Here is a 13,354-nt window from a genome sequence, read left to right on the forward strand (position 1 = left end):
ATAATCCCTCCACTCTGCTTTTATTTTTACACATGCATGAGTTTTTCAGACTTTTATTTTAAAAATGACGGCCCAATTAACAAGGGGCCTGTTGTAAAGAATTCATTTAAGCCGTCATTAAATTCCCTGGCCATTTTTACTGCAATGTCTATCAGTGTGAAGACTGGAAACAGTGAGCCTGACTGTCCACACACACACTGAAGAGAAAACTTCATCACTTACTTATGGGATATGTGCAGACGATTGCGGCACAGACTTCATCCGGTCCCGCGCAGGTTTGCAATGAGCTCCTGCACGCTCCAGTATTTGAATATGGAGTACATTTGTTGCATATCAGAGCCGCCGCTGGAAAACAAATATGTTGATACAACTTATCAGCAGTTATTCATTTACCACTTTGGGAAATGATGGACCAGATATACTGTGAGTGAGCTTTGAGCAACAAGAAGAAAACAAACAAAAGTATCAAGGCTAAACATTTTTTTTTGTTTGTCAGTAACATTTACTTACTGTCCTCACCACAAAATATGGCTGTACATCATTTAAACAGTTAAAATGACCTATTTTTACATTTTCTTGTGTAACTGTCATGAGGAGCAAAGGTGAAAGTAGTGTCACAAAACCTCTTGAGGACTCTAGTGAAGACTGGATGACTTTGACGCTGTCCACTTCCTGACTTCCACAGTACTAACAGTCACTGCTGGTTTCTGTTAAAGGACCAGTGTGTAAGATTCAGTGGCAGCGGTGAGCTTGCAGATCGCAAACATGTCGCCTCACCCTCCCCTTCTAAGTGTGTTGGAGAACCAACGGTGGCAACAAAACTGGTGAAAAAGGTCAAATCTGGAGCCAGCGTTTGGTTTGTCTGTTCAACAAACAAACACAACCCATTTGACACTTTCTGTCAACAAATACAACAGTGGACCTTTAACGCAGACACTTTTCGCACCAAGGTGTCCACAGCCAGCAATGCTATTTACACCCGAGGTGTAAGTAGCCAGTGTGGCCGTTTACACCGAGGTGTATAAAGCCTAGCAAAGCACAGACAAGAACCCAGGTGTCAGCAGCCAGCAATGCTATTTGCGCCCCATGTAAATAGTCAATGTGTCTATTTACATCTAGCTTTTTATGGTAGAGACAAGAAGCCATGTGCCTGAAGTCTATAATGCTATTTGCATCCAGCCACACTAGCTATTTTCACCCACATGGCAAAGACATGCCATCATCTTTTCCTCAACCAAACCAACTAGTTTTGTTGCTTAAACCAAAGTGAATCTCAAAAAAAATCTAAGAAAACTGAAAATAAAAAGTCAACTTAGCCTAAAAAAAAAAAAGCCAGGTTCAAATAGTCACTCTATTCTTTTTAACAATGATGACCTCTCTTCTTAGTCTTACTCAAGTCATTTTAGCTAACTAAATTATCTAAACCTGAACTACAGGGTAATACTTGTGAAAGTAATAGTGACCTGTGTAACTTGAATAAAACCTCAGCTGAGAAATTGAGAACTAAACAGAACAAAGCCGATGTGTAAAGCAGACTCACCACTGCTGATGCAGACGATCAGGAGGACGACAGCGAGCTGGGTGGCTTTCATGTCTGACTCTTCTGGACAGCTGATCACTGGTTAAGACACTGTAAATATTCAAATATATCGTTTAGTTCAAGTGCTGTTTGTAGAAAGTTAAGGTGAGAGGTAACATGAATCCAAACTGTTACACTGATGATACCCAAGTTTTATTCCAGCTCTACACTGAGGAGATCAGAACAAATGTGTGGTCACTGTGATGATGGATTTGTTGCCATAGCAATAAAGAGCAGGTATAATTTATATTAAGTATGTCTCCATTCATTTAGATGTTTATTTAAAGTCAGAAAGAGCACATAATACCAGAGTCCTGGAACTGATTCATTACACCTGTGAATCTTGATTTCTCCATCGAGCTTCTTCCACTTCCATCTTTTCTCTTATTTTACTTTTTTCTTTCAATATTGTTACCTTAAATACTCTTTCTCATGTTCCTATATTTTAACAAGCAATAATCACACACATTTTCCTAACAAATGACCAACAAATGGCATTTTGAATTAATAAATGAAGGAGTATCAAATAATTACCTGCTTGCGTTTCCTTCAGGAGAGGATGTCAAGTTCCATGAGCAGCAAGTGTTTTTGCAGATGAATTTATACCCTGGTCAGTCTGACTGTTGATCAATCTGTGGAAACACCATTTTTACCACATAGGTACAGGTCTGAACATTTTGCTTATGTGCTACAACAGACAACATTTTGCTTATGCGATGGTTGACCAAAGGCAAACAATGACACAGAATTTCACAAGATGACAAAACATTTTAACTCCCCGAGGGATCTTGGATCACATGTACCTCTTTCATTCCTCTAATGTCAAGATACTACATCTGAAAGCTCTGCACACCAACTGATCAACTTTATTCACATGAATAAAATATAAAATCAGAGAAAACATATGAAGCTATAGTAGAGTGGGTCACACAGTAGAGTTCAGATCTGAACTGGGATTTGCTTTTGACAAAAATTTGGACTTTTTGTAGACAAACCATATGTAAAGTTGTGGCTCTCAACCTAGGGGTCGGGACCCCCAAGGAGGTCGCCGGATAAGTTCCAGGGGGTCACCAAATGGTTGTGCAGAATAAAATAAAATATTGTGGCAAGTAGCATAGATTGGGAGCCAGGAAGCTGCTGTTTACCAGCCCCTTAAAAATATAAAAATGTCGAACAAGCTCTCAAAAATATCACTGTCGGAGAGAAACCTTGTATGTCCAAAATGGCTACTTTTCAGGAAATGAATAAAATAAAACTGTGTTTTTAAACTACCTGACTGCTGCTTAGCTAAAGTTTGTAACTCTTTTTAATACCTTTCAATCATCAAATATATTTTTAAATAAGATTTCTTTGAAAAGGTCATTTTCCCCTTAAGAATAAAAGTTATCTTTTCCATTGAAAGACAACAGGACATTTCTCTCAACCACGGACCTGTTCGAAGTTGGGAAATGTTTTTCCAAGAGAGGGCGATCAGACATCCTGCCTGTAACAGCCACATGTCAACCCGGGATTGTTTACTTCTCTGTAAATTTGGGATACCCAGGTACATTCCCAAATTAAAGAGCTTTTGGTCAAGGGCTAACTTTCAAGATAAAATCTGAATGTCCTGAACACCCAGTTCAGAGTGACATTTGCACTTTGTAACATAAAATAACAGACTACTCAGTCCAGCACGAGGCATGATGGGAAATTATTATATTTCAGACTGTGGAATGTTTTTTACATCATCGCTTGTACCAGTGATATCATTTGTAGAACAGATTTTATTGATTGTGTCTGTGAGTCAAAGTGCACATGAGTTCTGATTGGACACACACACATACACACACACACACACACACACACACACACACACACACACACACACACACACACACACACACACACACACACACTCAAACAGTGATTTTCTACTGTAGCTAAAACTGATTTGGTTAGTTTATTTTACAGTTTATGATGTACAGGTAACGGTTCATTATTGTGAAATAAACCCTGACAGGACAGTGCAGGATCAAGGGTCTTTCTAATCTCCTAAAAGGGGATTATTTCACAACAACGACACTCTCACCGTACATTAACATGCTTATTATGCTAACTACTTAAAAGACCACTGAAAAGAATGCTGCAATTGACCAATCAGAATGGAGTATTTAACAAAGCTGTGTAATAATGACATTTAAAATGGAACAGAAGAGCGTTCAGTGCATTATTTCCCAGCAGACAGCAGACGTCATGGAGCTTCAGATCTTCACTTCAGTTGCACAGGTCAGTATTACAAGTGTAGCTGAGAATAAGGTCACTATACTGGTAATATATGGCCTCCTGTGCTGATACACACCTCTTGAAATATGAGTAGGCTGCACAGAAAAAGAATATGAAAATGTTGTGAAACACTATATGCATACAAATGAAACAGTCAGTTATATAACACAAAAGTGTGACCTCTGTCCACTACTTCAAATCTATATGTGGTACATATTTTTGATTTTGAGTCATAGTTCATGGAGAAAATATTTTCTGGTCTTCTCTGTGAAATCCTCCAGATGCGTGCAAAATAGTGATATGGGGCACTTGGAGAAATGACAGCCAATTTCTGGGGACTGGCAACTCTACACAAGCAACATCACATTTTTATTTGATGATTTTAGTGAAACTGGATCATATTTTATAGAGAATATGTTTTCTGTTCTTTTTTTCTTTTCTGTGATGTCCTCCAGATGCTCTGCCTCAAATTTCAGTGATTTGTGGATTTGCTAATGGACAGAGATTTACTTTTTTTTGTTAGCAATTAGCTACTTTACCCATTAAGAACTAGTTAGTGGATAAATCCATCAGAAACTGTTAAACACAGCAGAGTTGGAACTGCACAAACATAATAGCAACAGGGTCGCCTACACCTGCTCACTAAGATAAAAGTGTCTGTCCCTTCATTTCCTAAATCTCTCCTGAGCTCTGACTCCTTGCTAAAAATTTGAGACTAAATTAGAAGTTCTCTGAGAGCGTTCTTAGAATATTTGTGAATCCAGGCTCAGGTCTGGTTAAGATTTCATAAGGAGAATCTTTATAGAGAGCAAGAAAACTACAAAAACATTTTGATAAAGAGCTGCAGTGAAACTGACATCCGGGTCGTCCAGCCTTGAAATATATTAAAAATTAATGTCATTAAAAGGAAAGTATTAGATATTCTCTATATCAACAAAAACAATGGGAGTTGTAGTTTTTCTGTGCTCACAAGCTAATTGTTCTTTAACTTTGTTGAATGTGCTTCTTTTTTTTTTTTTCAGAAAGACATGAAAAAAGTGAAAATGCAACTTGTGTTGAACTTACGGTAAAAATTGAAGTAGACCACACCACAGCGATCAGTCCTTCTCAAACAGGTTTCCACTGATGTTCTGCAGCCTCCACTGGGGTACCGGGGAACACAGCGCCTACACCTCAGACCCTCAGCTGGAAAACAAAGACACCAAATCTACTAATACTGAACTGTTCAGTAAATATGCAAATAATTATTTTTGCATCCTAGGAATTTCATTTGCATACTGGAAACTAGATCAAATTGATAAAAGAAAAACATGTTATGTTACAATAATATGTAATTAATATTAGGTAATAGGTTCAGCACGTTCATGCACAACACTGGAACGCACAGTATTCCAGTTTCATTAATTAAGCGATGAAAAGGTGTGAATCAGTCTTACTGCTGCTGATGCAGACGATCAGGAGGATGACAGCAAACTGTGATGTCTTCATCTTTTGTCTTCTTTGAGCGCTGATCACTGTTTGAGACACTTTTCAGATGAAAAAAATGTCATTTACTCAACATGTTCTACAACTACAGCCTTCATTTAGCTTCAAACTCATTTACTGTAACATGTTAAATCAAAAAATGAATCAGTATTTAGTAATTACCTGCTTGTGTTTCCTGTAGGATGCAGTATGTAAAGCTCTGCTGGCAGCAGGTGTTCTTGTAGAACAATTTATACTCCGGTGGCTGTAACTTCATCTCAGTCTGATTGTTGAAATCTCATTTTATGCACAGCCAAATAGGCAGATCCTGAAACTGAAGCTAATTCCTGGTGTATTATCTGCCTACAGTAACTGTAGCACATCTGGGTCACACCGTCTTTGTTTCTGTGTGATCACACGTCATCATTGTAAATCATAATTGGCTCTCAACAGCCTTATCTGGTTAAACAAAGATAAAATAAAAATGAATAAATAAATAAAAAAAAACAGTGCTGTGACAAACATTGACTTTGAAACTGAAGCGTCCAGACAAACCGTCTTTGTCCTCGTCTGGACAATCATGCTGGATCAGATATCTCAGAAGAATCAGGTCATCCTGAATTATAAAGATAACATGATTGTTCTCAGCGTTCATGTGTCTGTACAAAGCATCCTGGGAAAAAAATGTGTGTTTTTAAAAAATAACAGGTAAGATGAGCCAATTTTTACTCGTGTTGTCAGGATTGTCTTCCTATCAGTTAAAATTATAAGAATGCATCTGTGATAAAGGACCCTGAAAATGTGACTTCAGTGGCTTGAGCTGCTCCAGGTTTGGGGTCTGAGGTTTAACGGATCACCTGAGTTTTTAAACTTTAACATTAGCATAATTTCAAAATATTTCATCTCTTTTTAAAAAAAAGTATTTTAACAAGACATCTAAAAAAGTAACAATTTCCTTGTTTTTTCCTTCCCTGAGGTGTTTCCTTTGTGTGTCTCTGTGTGTGTTTGTGTACAATCAAATACATATAACTATAAAAATGTAAGAACTTTTCAGTCATCATCTTAATGACCCGAGTTTTCTTTCACCATCTCTTTATTGTTTGCACACATTGATATTACAGTATATTACCATCATATCATACAATATATAAGACTAAGATCCACAACATATCAAAAGTAAAGGATGAAAAAAAAAAGAGTTAAGAAAATAAGATCACTAAGTATCAATAAATCAGCATGGAAACCAAATCATTTCTCCCACAGAGAAATATTGTTCACTGTCACCATGACAACAGTTACAGTACAAAGATCCATAGATTAGACGGGGCTGTAATCGATCAGCAGAGTTGAGGTTATAGAAATGAAACAAACACAAAGTGGACTTGGTTGAACTGACTGTAAAAATGAAAGATAAAGTAGAGAGAGAATTTGGTTGTGCGAAGTTTTTATACATCTGAACAGCTGATCCTGCGGAAATAATCTGAATATATTTGTGATTATCATTTAGTTAAGTGGATACTGTGGAAAATCTGAGCATAATAGGTAACCTAAAATAAGAAGTGAACATAAATACTGAATTAATGGAGTTTTCTCAGGAAAAATTTAAATGTATAGAGTCATTTCCACATTTATTTATTTACTCATTTTCCTTGTATTTAGTCCTCTTAATCCACGCTTATTTCCTTAATCTTTTACAGATTTCTTCTTCTTTTTTTTTTGTGGAACTCATAGGACTCCATAATAATGTACTGGAGGAGAATTACACATGAATCTGATAGTCCTGAGAGTGAAGACAGATAAATGATTTTTAAGTAAAAACTCACTTAAATCCTTATTTAAATCTTTTGTATTTAAATTCAAATTTTAATCTTTGCAGAATAGTAAGATGAATTACAGAACTCTTTAATAAAGCTTTGATCCGCTTGATGATTATGGATTTTAGATTCATGAGGATACATTTCTCAAGCCTGTGATCATCCATTACAGCTGAGCTGCGTTCAACGCCACGCTTTGAGCTCTAACGCACAAACACCAAAGCTTTGTTTGAACGCACCTCGCGTCGTTTTAATCTATGGCAGAACGGGCACACTGGCACTTGGATGGCTAATCACATGATCACTTGGGGAGAACAAATAAGGCACGAGCATGCACGCACACACACACACACACACACACACACACACACACACATACACTGCTGTTGTCAAATGAAAAGTTTGTATCTCTAAGATAATTGGAAAACTGACTTGGATTCTTCTTTTTTTTGAATGAAGTTTTGAATGTTTACTCAATATTTACTCAAGTCAACTTAAAATGTTTTTTTCAGAACACCTCAGAACTCTTCTGAGTTGAATGAATGTATTAAACAGAAGTCAATCAACTTATTTCATTACATTTCTAAAGAAACATGATCAGCATACTAGCAGACTTCCCAGCATGCACTGTGAGATTCTTCTTTTTTACGATTTGAAGAAAAAACGTGATGAAATCGAGTTGTTTGTTCAACTTAATGTTTTAAGCTTATTGAACATGTTTTGTCAAGTACAAATGATCTGAAATTGTCTTTTCAAATTCAGTCAACTTAAACGTTTAAAGCATCCTGAACACTAACTGTTAGTGTCTTTTCACAGTGAACTTTGTCAGCTTAAAGAGATTTTTCTCATCACATAAATCATAAAAATCAACAAAATTGGAGTTACCATGTTTTCATCTGACAACAATAATACACACACACGTGCACACACACGCACACACACACGCCCTCAACTGAAAGGAGCCCTAGTTTTAAATGTTTTAACTATACATTTAAACCCCAACAACTGACATGTTTTGTTGGGTCCAGCTGAGTGAGCATTTACACACAACACAACACACACTTACACACACACCCATCTATACACCATTAGCATGTCAATGACCATAGCATTGACATGACTGGGAGTTACAACAGGTAAACAGTTGAGATTTTTTTGTTTTTGTTTTTGTTTTTTTTTTTGCTTTCAGCTTCAGTCAAACTAAATCTCTGATCTTTTGGTGCTTTTCAGTCACATCATATGAACATTACAACATTAATATTTACCTACTGACAGGATTTTGGCTGTTGACAAAGTAAAAAACAACTGGTTCAATAGCAGATTTTGGCCAGGAGGACTACAGCAAAGAGACACCACTGATCAGCGTCACAAAGGTCCAACATGTAACTCTGTTTTGTTCCTGCGACTTCCAAAGTCATATGTGACGTATGATACCCGTTAACAACTATCAGTCAAAAGTTACACAAGAAGATCAGGGCCCCGAGTGAAACAAAACTTGTTTTAGTTCAGAATTTAAACTTTTAACTTTTAAACATCTAACTTTAAACTCAGAATTCTTCTGAGTTAAAACGTATAATTCTGACTTATTTCTCATAATTCTGAATTTACTCAGAATTCAGAATTTAAACTCAGAATTTTGATTTTATGCTCATAATACTGATTTTATTCTCTGTATTCTGGATTGAAAATTAGAATTCTGGCATAAAACTAGGAATTCTTACTTTACTCTCAGAGTTCCGACTTTAAACTCAGAATTCTGACTTTATTCTCATTATTCTGAATTCAAATTCAGAATTCTGGCTGTAAGCTCAGAACTCAGATTTGTCACACATGGCCCTAAGCCTCCTCCATAAAGTACACTGAGCTGCTTAACTCAAAATAATTATACTCATTTTACAGAGAGTGGAATTCTTTAGATGTGCTGAATTTGGAGAAACGTGGCAAAAAAAAAAAAAAAGAAAAAGTTGTTTAAATTAAGGCTTTGGGAACTGAATGAAGACCAGAATAAAGCTTGAAGATGCACCACAGAGTACAGACAATAATAACTGCACAAACACTATTTGGCCTGAACGGAATTACAAGTGATCAATACATGACAGAAAATGAAAAGAATGGTCGGACATGTTGGATTCTATTTACACAGTTCTTTTAGCCTCATTTAAACCCTGGTTCAGGACGCTGTTAGTGTGGACAGATGATGGAGCTACACTTGACCTACACAGAGCTTTAACAACAGTGACATATGAAAGCTGCGTGTGCCGCTGGTTCTCAACAACCAGGCAGACTCTCGTCAAAGATACTCTGTCTGAGATTCAGGTAAGCCAGAAGAAATCAAAACAATTTTAGGTATGTTAATGTTTTCTCTTTTTTTTCCTGTCTGTGCTACATACTATCTTGCAGGGTCCTAACTCTCCAGCTGTGAGCCACTGCCTGAAGCTACATTTACACACAAGCATGCAGTGAAGACACTCACTAAGCAGAGGTGGGACAAAGATGCAAGTCTTGGCTTAAAAGTCTTGAGTTAAAGGGATAGTCCAGACCTTTTTTTTTGTATGTTGTAGTGTATGCTATATTTAAAGCATGTTCACTGCTTTACTTTGCTGTCAGACAGCTCTTCCTGACAGGAAACTGCCAAATATCACTGTCTCCATAGCAACCAGACTCCATTAGCAAAAACAGTCATTTCACCTCACAGAAACAGGAGTCCCCGCTGCCTCGATCTACAAGACTGTGTGACTTTGGTAAATCTGAACTAACCCTTTAAAATACCGTCAAGTCAAAAGTCTTAAACTTTGTGTTCCGAATGAAGAATCGATCGCCAGCCACAATTTCCTAACATAATGATTCATCTTTGGGTTTGCGGGGGATACTGAGTCATTCCAAGACAAAAGGCTACAGCCCAAATCACCAGTCAAAGTCAAGTCTTGTTTTGGTCCACACCTCTATCAATAAAGACTGATTCTAATCCTGCATCTTCCTGCACGGCTTGCTGTGGATGATCCTTCTGAACAGAGCAGAGGACCCTGCAGACACCTAGACACCTCCATACAACTTGGACAAGCTCCACTAATGGTATAAATATCAGTACTTTAACTTATTTAAAGGGATAGACTATGAGGAGGAGAGGAATCTAAATAAATAAAATGACTTGGTGCTTTCTATAAGGGGGCTGGCCTAGTGATGAGGCCAGAGTGTTTGTAGTTCATACTATGCAAACAAGCAGGTTTTGGTGAGGTTGTGAAAAATCTATATACAGAAATAAAAAAAAGAAAAGAAACTTATAAAACCTCTCAAAAGAATATAAGGAAATCCAGCAGTCGGCAGAAGGAAAGACAAAGCCTAGGCCTGTAGGACCAGCTTCCAACCACAGCTCAGCCTACAGACAGACCAAACGTTCAAATAACATCTCTATATAACAATCATTTTAATCAATATTCTAACTGTCCCGACATAGAAACATTAATACATGTTGCTGTCCCTGAAACAAGGAGCCCCTCCTCTTTACTCAACCTTCTACAATAAAGCCCATTGGATGCTCTCATCGCCTGTTTGGTAGTTTGGACCAATGGCAAGTAGAGAATATTGATGGGTGCTCATGCAACAAACATTTGGTTAACTGAAGTGAATTACAACTAATAAATGACTTTGAAGTGAATGTATGAATAAATTAACTGAGTGGTTAATTCATTAACAATGTATTTGTTAGCAGGTTAGCATGCTAAGCTATGTGCTCCCTATGCCTAAATACACAACTCAGACTACAGAGCTACTGTGCTGGCAGGATGGAATAAATAATACAACAGCAGATACTAAAATGTGACTGGTCAGCAGCTCTTATAGGTTAGCACTGTGACATACTACATGATCCAGAACACACATGTAAGCCATGACTGGAATGAATTTAAGTACCCAACACTAACCCATACAGTTCTACCACTGTCACATCACCAGGCCCATCTCTTCACACAACAACCAGGAGAGCTAAAGCTGCACTGAGAAGCACCAGATGTGCGTCAACATAATGCTCTCAATACCCAGAAAGCCCTAGGGGTAGAAGCCAGTAATATGTACACTAATGCTACATGTGATGTCCCATACTAAGCAGGCTAAAGATCTGCTGTTGTGTCCATCTTTCTTTGAAGAGAGTGGTGAGACAGTTTTTAAAAATCGTCACTTGACACTAGATTTTAAGTTTGTCAAATCTGCACTCTAAACTATCAGTTATTCTCACAGCTCCGCCCACTTTAATTCACCAATCACCTCTAGTCTTTACACTTCTGCTGTTTTTTTTTTTTTTTAACTCATATAAGCTGCTGCACAATACTTGAAAAAAAGAATCACATTAGAAGCCCACCAATATAGGAAACACTGGAAGACCTTTACTGTGAAAAACTGGGGGGGGGGGGATCATGACTATAGACTATGGGGTAACTGTAGAAGCATCATATATACCCATCTTACCCATATTTCAGATGTTTATTTAATAGTAGATTGATCACGTGATCGATCAAATTCCTGCGGACCGATTAATCAATCATCGATTAACTGTTATCATCCCTACTAGGTGGTATCAATCCTTAGCTTGCTAGATAGCTAGTGTTTTGCTAACATTAGCTTGTCACTTTTACAGGAAAGGAGAAAGTTGGCCGAGGTACCAAGTTTGTTCAACAACAATTGGAGAAAAAAAGGGGTAGGGCTTATTAAGGGACAAATAATGCTATAAAATGTACATTATACTGACTTTTATCATGACAGCAGGTAAACATGGATGAAATGTTGAGCTGGAATTAAGTGAGAACAGGGGAAACTCAAACTGAGGATGTGGTTCTCTGTGTCACTGAGGTAAATAAAGGCCCAGGCCACTATTTAAGAACTGACAGTAATGACATGCTGAACAGATTCTGTGGTTTCTGTTTGTGTACTACTGAATATTCACCGTATGGAGCTATTTATCCCGTACCATTAAAAAAAAAAAAATTAAAAATAGACACTATGATGAGCTACAATGCCAAAATCACAGTCACGACAACAGAGTTTAGTCAGTGACAATGCTGTGACGGGGGAAGAGTCTGGAAGTCCGGAGATAATATTTTCTATACATATCTAAGTCAAATAAAGTCAGGAGAGAGCTCTAAACAATCATACATAAACTATCAGGATATAGCACAGTATTTCAGCCACATGCACCTACTGGTTATACTTTAATTACAGCATTTCAGAGATTGTCAACATCTGGTACCAAGTTCACCGTTTGTTAGTTAACCTGAGACTTTCATGGAGATGCAAACTAACTCACACCTCCATTCTCTTCTTCTCTCCTGTTTTTAGTTTGGGATCAGAATTCTAGAGGGGACGTTTGGTAACTGCTTCATTATCTCCTGTTATTCTTCATTTTGTATTATCATCCTTCTCTCTGTGTGTCTTCCTGTGAAAGCTGGAGGCCATTTTTTTGTTTGTTTTTGGCACTATACAGAGACTGACAACAGCACAGTACAGATATACAGAGAAAGACTGTGGACGTCCCACTGCTATATGTCTCCCTACAGAGATAAAAGATGGTAAGCAGACTGTGCTCAGGCAAGACCTGAGACACTTAAATACAGCTATAAACACATGCAGTCAGGACTGGAGTGTTGAAGATCTGGTTGGATGTAATAGGATGGTGAAGGAGTCAGAAATGTCCTGTAGTTTGTCTGTACTGTAGCCACTAACCCTGCATTCACACTGGGACCAACATCATACAGATTTTACTCAAGTGCATTTATGTCCTGAATATGGACGCCCTGAAAGGCAAGTGAGAAAAAAACTGAGAGATCCATTTTCTACATTTGATATCTATAAACACAGGAGAGAAAAGGGGTTCTGTAATTTTTCATCCATGAAACAGCTGGAAAAATAGTTTTGGCAGTAGATTTTATTTTATTATTATTATTTATATATATATATATTTATTTTTTTTTTCAGTACCATTTTTCAGTTTGTTTTTGTGATACCCATTTTGGCCACAAGAGGTTGAGATGTACCACTACCCCATTATCTAAATAGGACTAATTCATTAAAGGGATAGTTCAGCTAAAACTTGGATCACACCAGACAAGCAGTATGGAGGCATTTTATGTTTTTATTCCGTATTTTTTTACATTTGAAAACTGGTCACCATTCACTTCCACTGTTTGGGAGATTCTGCACCACTTCAACCGACATGAGGGTGAATAGATAATGACTGAATTTATAT

At 37.4% G+C, this 13,354-nt stretch overlaps 1 long non-coding RNA gene across 1 annotated transcript; it reads right to left on the minus strand.

Annotated features, from left to right (window-relative positions):
- Positions 1-313: 313 nt before the first annotated feature.
- On the minus strand, positions 314-2,238 carry LOC146304496 (uncharacterized). The gene is made up of 3 exons (XR_014769285.1): positions 2,114-2,238; positions 1,541-1,630; positions 314-345 (listed from the first exon to the last, which is right to left on the minus strand). It is a non-coding gene; the product is annotated as an uncharacterized LOC146304496 (long non-coding RNA).
- Between the last annotated feature and the right edge of the window lie 11,116 nt (positions 2,239-13,354).

Source organism: Lutjanus erythropterus, chromosome 24, assembly GCF_056507025.1.
Source record: "Lutjanus erythropterus isolate fLutEry1 chromosome 24, fLutEry1.hap2, whole genome shotgun sequence".
Lineage (NCBI taxonomy): Eukaryota > Metazoa > Chordata > Actinopteri > Lutjaniformes > Lutjanidae > Lutjanus > Lutjanus erythropterus.